Source organism: Coptis chinensis, chromosome 1 (assembly GCF_015680905.1).
Source record: "Coptis chinensis isolate HL-2020 chromosome 1, ASM1568090v1, whole genome shotgun sequence".
NCBI lineage: Eukaryota > Viridiplantae > Streptophyta > Magnoliopsida > Ranunculales > Ranunculaceae > Coptis > Coptis chinensis.
The window spans coordinates 54,776,237-54,786,546 of record NC_141456.1 but is presented as its reverse complement, the minus strand read 5'-3'; the positions used below and the strand labels follow the sequence as shown (position 1 = coordinate 54,786,546).

Here is a 10,310-nt window from a genome sequence, read left to right as displayed (position 1 = left end):
GAAGAAAAGTTTACTTCAGTAGGGACCAGTTTACCCGAGGAGTGGAAGAACAAACTGATACAGTTCCTCTCTGACAACAAGGAGGTTTTTGCTTGGACAATAGAGGATGTCACCGGGTTGGATCTAGATTTTGCATGTCATCGTTTGCACATGAGGGAAGATGCAAAGCCAGTAAGACAAAAATTGCGAGGCGTGAGACCGAAGTATGCAGAGGGAATCTGCGAGGAGGTTGCAAGGTTAAAAATAGCAGGAATAATACGGGAAGTGGAGTTCATGGATTGGTTGTCCAACATAGTTGCGATACCAAAAAAGAATGGCAAGGTGCGTATGTGTGTCGATTTCACAGATGTTAACTCAGAGTGCCCTAAAGATTGCTATCCCATGTCGCGGGTGGACAAGCTAGTGGATCGAATGGCGGGGTTCAAAATATTCTCATGCATGGATGCATCGATTGGGTATAACCAGGTTGCGATGTATGGGCCTGATCAAGAGAAGACGTCATTCATAGTGGAAGGAGGTACGTATTGTTATACTAGGATGTCGTTCGGCTTGAAGAATGCTGGGGCCACTTTTCAGCGGCTGGGAGAGAAAATGTTCGAGAGCAAGATCCGGAAGAGAATCGAAATATATATAGATGATGATAAGATCCCAAAAACTGTAGTTTTAACCCCTTAATAATCATACTTTTAGACCAATTATGTGAGTAATAATTAAGAGTTAATACTGATTACGTGTTTTTATGCATTTCAGGCTTCAAAGTCAATTATGTGCAGAAATGTACCACTTTGATGATATAAAGGAGCAATGGTTGGTTGCTAAGGAGTTCTGTGATTAAAGGCCAAGATTCAAGAAGACAAAGCCTTTGTAAAGCCTGATCAAAAGGTGAAAAGTCAAAGTCCACGCGGGCGTAAACAAAGGCACAAAAGTCGCCAGAACTTCTGAAGACCGTATATTTGGACTCAGACCTCGGATTTGGGCCTACCTTATGTCAAAACGACCGGCTCGGAAAGAGCTTTCCAATGGTCCAAGCCTTGGCCCAATCAAAGGAGCAAAAGTGAATGAAATGTCTGTTGAAGCCGAATCTAGCTAAAAAGGGGTCTGTGGACTGAAGGAATTGGGTTTTGGGCCTGATTCTCTGGCCCAAAACATGGCTCCAAGCCCATGCACGATTTTGGATCTGATTTCCTCCATATCAACAAAGAAGACTTAACTCTTAAGATATTTGGGAGCTTATGATAGAGAGTAGCCATTAGAATAGCTTCTAGATCTAGTTTTTAATTGTTTTTTTTAATTAAGTTTAGTTCATTTCATTTCTTGTTTTAGTTTAAACCTTTAAAAGTATTGTTATTCATTGATTAGATAAATAAATTAGTATTATTATTATTCAATTCATTTTCTGTCATTACATTTATAGATCTAGTTTAAATTCTTGTTGATATCATTTCTTAAGTATTAATTAGATTTCAATTATTGTTTGTTAAATTAGTAAAGTTAGAATCTTGATATTATGTTTAGTTTAGATTTATTTGGAAATGATTGCGGAATGATTCTCGGTTAAACCTCCATTAGAGGGGGTTGAGAAGCCTTGATGAAAGCTTGATTCTGATTATCGTAGAGTCGTCGTAATTTCTATTCCACTCTAGAAACGATTAATTCACCATGAGAATGGGTTTAATCGTTCACATGCTAGTTATGAATTGGTAGAAGTGCCATGTGTAATTAGGGATTAGGAAGAACCAATTGTTCAATGAGCGCTCAATTCGATTACGATTAAATTCGTCGTTAGTAAGTTAAGTTGAGTTAAGGTGGAATCAATCCCCCCTAATTCCTTATCATAGAATCAACGCAGCATTCAGTAGTTAATTAGTCCACTACTAAAAAAAGGCCTTTTTATGACAATTTTTAACTGTCATGAAATACATATCATGACACTTTCTGATTGAAAAACTAGCCGTCATTACTGAGGGTGTCATAAAAAGTCAACCAAAACCGTCATTAAATTTATGACGGTTTATAGAAGGACGTCTTAAAAGGTCCTCTCATTATGACATATATTAGTCTTTAAAACGTCATAGTAGGTATATTTTATTATGACACCTCATATGTAACCGTCAATAAATTAACAATATTTTCTAACAGTTCACGTCAAAATCGTCATGAAATGCCCATTGACTATTGTGGAACCGACATGAAATACCCATTGACTATTGTGGAACCGTCATGAAATGCCCATTGACTACTGTAGAATCGTCATTTTATGGGAAAAAATACGTCAACAAATAGTTTACACTGTGACAGTTCTTCTAAAACCGTCATTTTTTTTATTATTATTATATATATTATTATTATATTTTTCCAGTAAAAAAATACTCCATGATAACCTGTAATTCAATTCCTAACCTGTAAACTTATTTCACCAATAAAATAGCTATAAAATTCTCAAAAATAAAATTAGAACATCTACAGTAACTTCAACCCATATATTTTCAAGCCATTCGAAAATACTTATTCCTTACATCAATTTATCATTTATCCAACATCACTGAAAAATGCTAAATACATTTATTTGATAACACATTCAACCAAACTAAAAATCATTCTAATCAATTCCATCATCAACAAATTAAGCATTATCCATCGATCGATCAAACGTTGTCAAACCTAAGAAACAAATAAAGTAAAGAAACATTATTAGTATATTTGCTACCAAAAGCTCAAGCCATTGACCAAAAACATATTATTTTATATAGGCATGAAGATAACAATGCGATGGGACCTAGTTCTCACAACGGAAGAAAAAATAAATAAAAATACCTACAATGCAAATGGGTTGTGGTTCAAGATATACACTACTACATTTAAAGTCATCCCATATCTCAAAGCAGCAAACAAAATAAAAACAAAATACTATTATCGCAATATATACACATACATTTGGCTTGGCGAGATAAATCGTTCGATGAAGTCAATAAACTCCATACGAATTTCAATAAGCTCAGCAGTGGTATAGGTGATAGTGTTGGCCAACTCCATTAGCTACACGAGTACGTAAAGTCAACAAAGAATTTAGTATACATGATATACGTATACAAGAAAGAATTACATAGATATTTCAGAATATATTAACAAGAAAGATTTGCTAACCTTTGTCTTAATTGATTGACTAGGATCTATCATAAAATGTCTCATGAAATGCAAGACATAATATCCACACTCAGATCCTCCCCGGGTTGAATTGGGCACTACACCTAAAACATAAACAAATTGTCAAAACACATTCAATACACTAAGTAAATCTTTCACATTCAAGTCTCAGATATTTACCTTGACATAGTCCCACTCTGGTTCCACTCTTTTTCCTTCACTTAATGCTAATGTTTTCATCCCACTAAAAAACGAACTTTACAATTAAGTTACAAGTTGTTTGCATATATGACATACAAAATAAAACAAGATTCATCAACTCAATGTTCACCATGCATCTTAGCTTTATATCGGGGACACCTCCAAATGAATCAAGAAAATATACTTTTTTTGCACTTACGTCAATAATTACCAAAACCCAATGAATCCTATACAACCATATATAGGAGTTAAGAAAGTATAAAAAATAAAAATAAAAATAAAATGAGAATGCATATATGTTAAAGAACATGACCAACAAGCATACCCCGAATTGTACGGAAGAAAAATAACTTGGTCTCTTTGTCTTGCCATTAATCTATTTGAGACCGCATTTGATTCATCTCATTTTTTTGTCTGCAGATATATAAGTTGAAATCACCGGGATAACAGAATCCAAACCTCTCGTTTAAAACTTCAGATTTCTCATACAAATATCTAAAAGAAAATCATACTACCATTAGTGCGACATATGCGATAAATTAAACAACTCATCTCTTAAAAAAATAAATCCAAGATTCCACTCACCGATATATACTACAATGCAATTGGCATTTAACATTTGCTTATGACAAATATCCATTATTTCATCTTTTGCAATATAAAACTGTAGTTCACGCTCAAAAATCCTCGTGTCCATTTCACTTATATGATTTCCCTTCATTATATTGCCCACCAAAACCGCAAATTCTTCAAATATAATTTCAAATCATGCTCATCACATTGAACCTCATTTTTCTATAAAATAAAAATAAATAAACAATGAATAATAAATACAAATAGGCTTAATTTATATAAATATTGGTAGAAAAATATAATAGAATACATTTTACCTTATTATCAAGTGTGACAAAGTCACGAGGCCAAGCCACGGGTAACCACCGCACCACCTACTCGTAATGTCATCATCGGGGAATTGGTCTTGGTAGAAGGGCAATCGCTGAAATTGCACGTGATTATTTGTACACGCACATAGCCTTCACCCATTCTATCATTATGAATCTTGTCATCCGGTCCAAACCCCTCAATTATACAAGCATCAGCAACAATATTGCTTTTGGACCCCAAAGCAAGTTTACACTTTAAAACAACCACAAACATTAAAATAATTGTAAATTTAAAATTCTAGTGAGTACCTTGATTAATTATTTTAGAAATTAGAGATTTTACCTTCTCATTTCCTGATTTAGGTTTAGAGATTGGCATAACACTTTTGGCTTTATTAGCACCATTATCATTGCCTTTTGATCCGGCTTTAGCACCATTATCATTGTCTTTTTGATCCCACAGCCTAACAAACATTATAAAGACAATTTCAATAGATTTTGTAAACTATAACTATCACTTTTATTTAATATCAAAATGACAAGTACCTGCTTGTTTCCTAACATAGGTTTTGAGATAGCCAAATTGTCAAATACCACAAAGTCACTTGGCCAAGCCACGGTAGCCAATTGCACCTCCTACGGTGGTAATATCATCATCCTGAATCGGTCTTGGCGAAAGAGAATTTGCCAAAATTGCACATATGATTTGTACACGCATTATAGCCTTCTCCCATTCTATCATTATGGATCTTGTCATCCGTCCAAACCCCTCAATTATACAAGCATCAAAGAACAACATTGCTTTTGGACCCCAAAGCAAGTTTACACTTTAAAACAACCACAAACATTAAAATAATTGTAAATTTAAAATTCTAGTAAGTACCATGAATAATTATTTTAGAAATTAGAGATTTTACCTTCTCATTTCCTGATTTAGGTTTAGAAATTGGCATAACACTTTTGGCTTTATTAGCACCATTAGCATTGCCTTTTGATCCGGCTTTAGCACCATTATCATTGTCTTTTGATCCCACAGCCTAACAAACATTATAAGGACACTTTCAATAGATATTTGTAAACTATAACTATTACTTTTAGTTAATATGAAAATGACAAATACACCTTGTTTCCTAACATAGGTTTTGAGATAGCCAAATTGTCAAATACCACAAAGCCACTTGGCCAAGCCACGTGGTAGCCAATCCGCACCTCCCACGGTGGTAATATCATCATCCGAATCGGTCTTGGCGGAAGAGAATTTGCCAAAATTGCATGTATGATTTGTACACGCATATAGCCTTCTCCCATTTTAACATTATGGATATTGTCATCCGTCCCAACCCCTCAATTAGAATAGCATCCGCAACAATATTGCTTTTGGAGCCCAAAGCCGCCTTTTACACTTTTGAAACAACGTAACAATTGAGCATAACATTATTGGTAGGTTTAAAAGTTTCAAAAATTAAAAACATTTACCTTCTTATTTCCCCGACCGGAATAGATATTGGCATATCACTTTTGAGTTTATCACCGTTGTAAAAACATTTACCTTCCTATGCCTCTCTAACTCATTAGTAAAAAAAAAACTATTACCCCTTTTGTCGCCTCCCGACTTATGTTGAAAGATCGCCACTTTGATATTAAGCTTAGCAACACTACCGTTCTTCAAGCCCACATCCTAAAGAGATATAACAGTGAATTTAAAATCGACAATCTTTTTAAGTAACATTTAAAGATTGCACGCTAAATAACATATACCTGCTCATTTCCTAATTTTAGTTTAGAGACGCCTCCGCTTTTTGATTTAGCACCACTAATTGCCTACGCACATATTGAACAAGTTAATTCAAAACTGAAAAAGTATTTACATTCTCAGAGCCATTTATTTAAAGTAATACCTTTCTCGACTTCTTTCTCGAATTCACACCCAATGCTCTCTCAAGACATTTATTAATTATCTTGTTGTTAGTGCGAGGAAGATAATATATCATCATTTGGACTTTCCATTAAACTTTTTACTATTATTCTTGGAACCATTGGAGGCAACTTTCTCTATGTGTTGCGAGCTAATCACTCCTTGTAAGGTCTCCAACTCTCTCACTCTTTCCTTTAATGCCTGGTTTTCTTCTTCTTTCTTACGGATCGTGGACTCCATCTCTGCTCTATGTGCTTTTGATCCCCGTTTAGGGAGATTAAAGTAAGTAGTTGGAGTGACATATTTCCCTCCTGCTCTAACCCTGCCACAATGTTCTGGAGTCCCCAATGCCTTCGTAAGAACATCATCGCTTCCTTGGGTTACTAACTTCCCTTCAGCCTCTTCCTTTTTTAGTTGGTCCTGCGAAAACATTCTCTCTTCTTAAGCAAGATAGATCATACTTTTACTGAGAAAGAAAATATCAACCCATCATTCTCAACGTGTGTTTTCTTAGTGAGTGTAGCTAACTGGTGAACTGGCCATGCCTAATTGGATAACATTTAGAAATGCTATAAATCTCAAGGACTTCTAAAGTTCAAATCTTTAGAATTTGTTGACAACTGAATTAAAAGAGAGGTCTTCGTAAATCAAGAAATGATTTTTAAAAGTAATAAAGTCTCAATCCAAATGAAATTAATCCGACGCATTCCTCTTACTTATATCGTTTTTTCAAGGTCAATTATATACGTTCCTATCAAGAAGAAACATTATCTGCTCTTACAACATTATCAAATCAATCCGCATACAAAAATTTATCAAATGAAAAAGGCTAATAAGAAACACAGTAAAGAGTTGCACTCTAATTTGTTTACTCGAAGCTGTTTTCCGCAAAGTGACAGAGAATTTGACGGATGTACAATATGATTTCCCATAAATTGTAACAGCTCATTCATAATTTCATTAACTAGATTATCAAAAAAAAAATCATGAACTTTTCGGTAAGGGATATAAGTTTCGTATTCAACTTCAAGCTTGCATGCCCTGCAGGGGTGTAAATGACAGCCAATATGGTTCATATGGGATCTTCAAATAACATGTGGTTACAAAATCTTTCCATACAAAGCATCAAGAGTCATCTATGGAATCTCTATAAATGAAGACAATGAACCACACCCTGACTTGATTTTGGTGCGCTTTCGGACTTCGGTTAAGTAGGCAATTCCTTCCAAGAAGTGCGACCAATTCTTTCTCAAACTCACATCTAGTTCATATAAAGGGATATGAATTGACTCACACCTCTATAATGGATAAATGTGAATGAAACTCTTTTAAAGTTCATTTCTACAACATACAATGATTGAAACCTCCAAAATTCCTACATAGCACCAACTATTGGGCTCTAAAGGTAAGGCATTCGGGCATAATTCGATGCTAATCCCTCATCTCGTGGGTGTCAGATGCAGTGATCAAGATCGCAAGTCGATTAAGTAAGTCAGTCGATGCCATGCCTAGCTCCCACTGGTATTGAAGGCAATATCTGCAATCTCTCTCTTTTTTATACCTCCATAATGATCACAAGAATTGGTAAGTTCAATGCTCTGATCATAAACACAAGGATCTGTTCCTCTAGACATGCTCTAATTCATCTAAACTTGATAACTAAACTAGGGGTTTGCCTGTTTCATCAAGCTCGATTAACCATTTCTCGTCAGGCCATTTTCAATCAAACAACCTAATGAAAAGGAGTTGTTTAAAGAGATTATGCTAATCACCAATCCAAACACAATACATGCTATCTCCAAATCTCACCTAACATGCTTATGCAACCTACACACTAACGACTTGTACTCAGGCGACCTACTGTCCTACACATTAAGGACTTGTTGTCAAGGGACCTAGAAGACGTCCAAAGACACTAGCAATAAATGTAATATTGAATTAAAGCAAAGCTTATAACAGTCGGGCATTCCAATATATAGCCAACATGGTTTTCATTATCCCTACAGTTGCACTATCCAATTGATATGGAATAGTACCTTGTCCTACATCAGGAGATGACCTACAACTGACATAATACAAATTGAACGAGTCCGACATGGCCCGAAATTGGCTTGTGGGATGCCGGAAACACGAGTCGGGTGATATTTAGACTTCAAAGTGGATCAACATTAACATTAGTACTTTACTCTATTACCCGTGCTAGCATAGCTCAAAACTTACAATTTTTTCTGCCACCTTCCTTGTATCATCGTTAAAGTATTCGCCATTCTTGTTCTGCCGAGCTAAAAGCCACAAGCTAGCTCTATCATCCTCATCAAACGATTCTCCCAACTCTTCTTGCTATAATGAGATATACAAAAAAAAAAAATCAATTTAGTTATGAAGTATTTGATATGGCTTACTATGTACATTAAGATTTAAAAATGTTGTACAAGTCCTTACCATCTTATCTATCAAGCCAGCATATCCAAGCCTACTAACTCGGTGATTATACTTACCCTTTGCCCTTCGTGCAGATTGTAACTTACTTTTCTCCTAATGGATAAAAAAAAGTTATTAATTTAAATAGAACAATATACCTATTTAAATGTCTCACACATACCTGGAACTCTTCTGTTAATCTCGACTTCACAAATGCATCCCAGTCAGCTTTTTTAATTAGCTTATACTTTGCAGGTGGTTTTGAAAGTGCCTCGGGATCATCTTTAAATGGCATAATATATTTGACAGTCAACATATTCTTGAAGGTCCTCCATCTAACTCCAAACGATTTCAAAACTGACTTCCTATACCTTATATCTATATCAAATCTTATCTAGGTCACGAATAAATAAACCGAATCCAAGTTACAAGCAAGATAAGAAACAAAAAGAAAATAAAATTCAACATTCAAAATAAATTACCAAGATGCCCAGCCCATAATAGTTTTAAAAGTTCTCGTGGTGCTTTCGTCCACTTTTGAAAAGCACTTAGGGGAATCGGACTCCTCATGAAGAGCACCTTCCCAACCGGAAGGCTTATTACAAACTTTTCGACCTATAGGCCTACCTTTCCCATCAAAGTGAACTCTTATGATGATACCATCCCAATCACCGGAAAAAACAAAGCATTACAGGTTGCACCTCTCCTTTTTACTTTGGTACTTATAGGTGTTTCGTCTTCAGAATGGACAACCTCATCCTCAGAATGAACAACCTCATCTTCAGAATGGACAACCTCTTCCGGATCCATGGCTAGTAGGCTAAGCTTAAGAATATAAGCACAGGGCATTAATTAGTATTATATGAGATGAACAAGAATATGCACCTGAGAAGGAAAAACAAATATATATATATAAACACCTAGTAATAGCAATTTGTTTGAATAATACCTGGCATAGATGAAGTCTACTCATGAAATAAGTAAAGCTCCAAATGGAAAAACAGAAAAAGTAACTAATAGAAATAACTAAATACAAGATTCACTAAGGCTTAAAAAAATCTTGATCAATTGACAACTTATAGAGAATCTTACAATAAAAAAATCCCAGAAACAAAAGAGAAGAAAATAAAACAAAATGACTAGGTTTTAGATGATTCATTCTCAACCCATATTCCCTCACAGTCTTCACGTGTGTAAACTAACCGAGATTCATCAATCAAATCAAAAGAATCAGCACTTGGAAATACTTCAGGATGAACCTTGTCTCCTATGTCCCCATCAAACACGTCATTACCAATATAAGCCAACATTATAACATCTTTTAGAGTCGCTAGAGCAACCCACCACTTAGGATCAAGTTGGTCAGGAACAAAAAAGACTTGTTTGGCTTGAGAAGCTAAGATAAACGAATCAGATTTATGCCTAACTCTACCAAGATCAACTAATGTGAAACCCAAATCATCTTTCTTGATACCATTCCTACTATCAACCCAATCACACATGAACACTGGAACGTGAAAATTAAAATAATCAAGCAGCCATATTTCAACAATAACTCCATAAAAGGACATATCAGAAAAGGCTGGTTTCTTATCCTTCGCACTTGCAACTTGCATTACTACGGCCACCAAGCTCACACCACTTTTTTTGAGTGACACGAAGCATCCCGATTTTTTTGTGGAAAACCGATAACCATTGATGATATAGCTCTCATAATTTAATATATGCATCTGAGGCCCTTGAGA

General features: G+C 35.2%; 2 long non-coding RNA genes across 2 annotated transcripts; both read right to left on the bottom strand.

The window, feature by feature from the left end:
* Window positions 1-2,466: 2,466 nt before the first annotated feature.
* On the bottom strand, window positions 2,467-3,212 carry LOC147524582 (uncharacterized). Its single transcript, XR_015197027.1, has 3 exons — window positions 3,145-3,212; window positions 2,933-3,036; window positions 2,467-2,661 (listed from the first exon to the last, which is right to left on the bottom strand). It is a non-coding gene; the product is annotated as an uncharacterized LOC147524582 (long non-coding RNA).
* A 3,034-nt stretch (window positions 3,213-6,246) lies between these two features.
* Window positions 6,247-9,015, bottom strand: LOC147524581 (uncharacterized). The gene is made up of 3 exons (XR_015197026.1): window positions 8,587-9,015; window positions 8,365-8,484; window positions 6,247-6,564 (listed from the first exon to the last, which is right to left on the bottom strand). It is a non-coding gene; the product is annotated as an uncharacterized LOC147524581 (long non-coding RNA).
* Window positions 9,016-10,310: the final 1,295 nt, after the last annotated feature.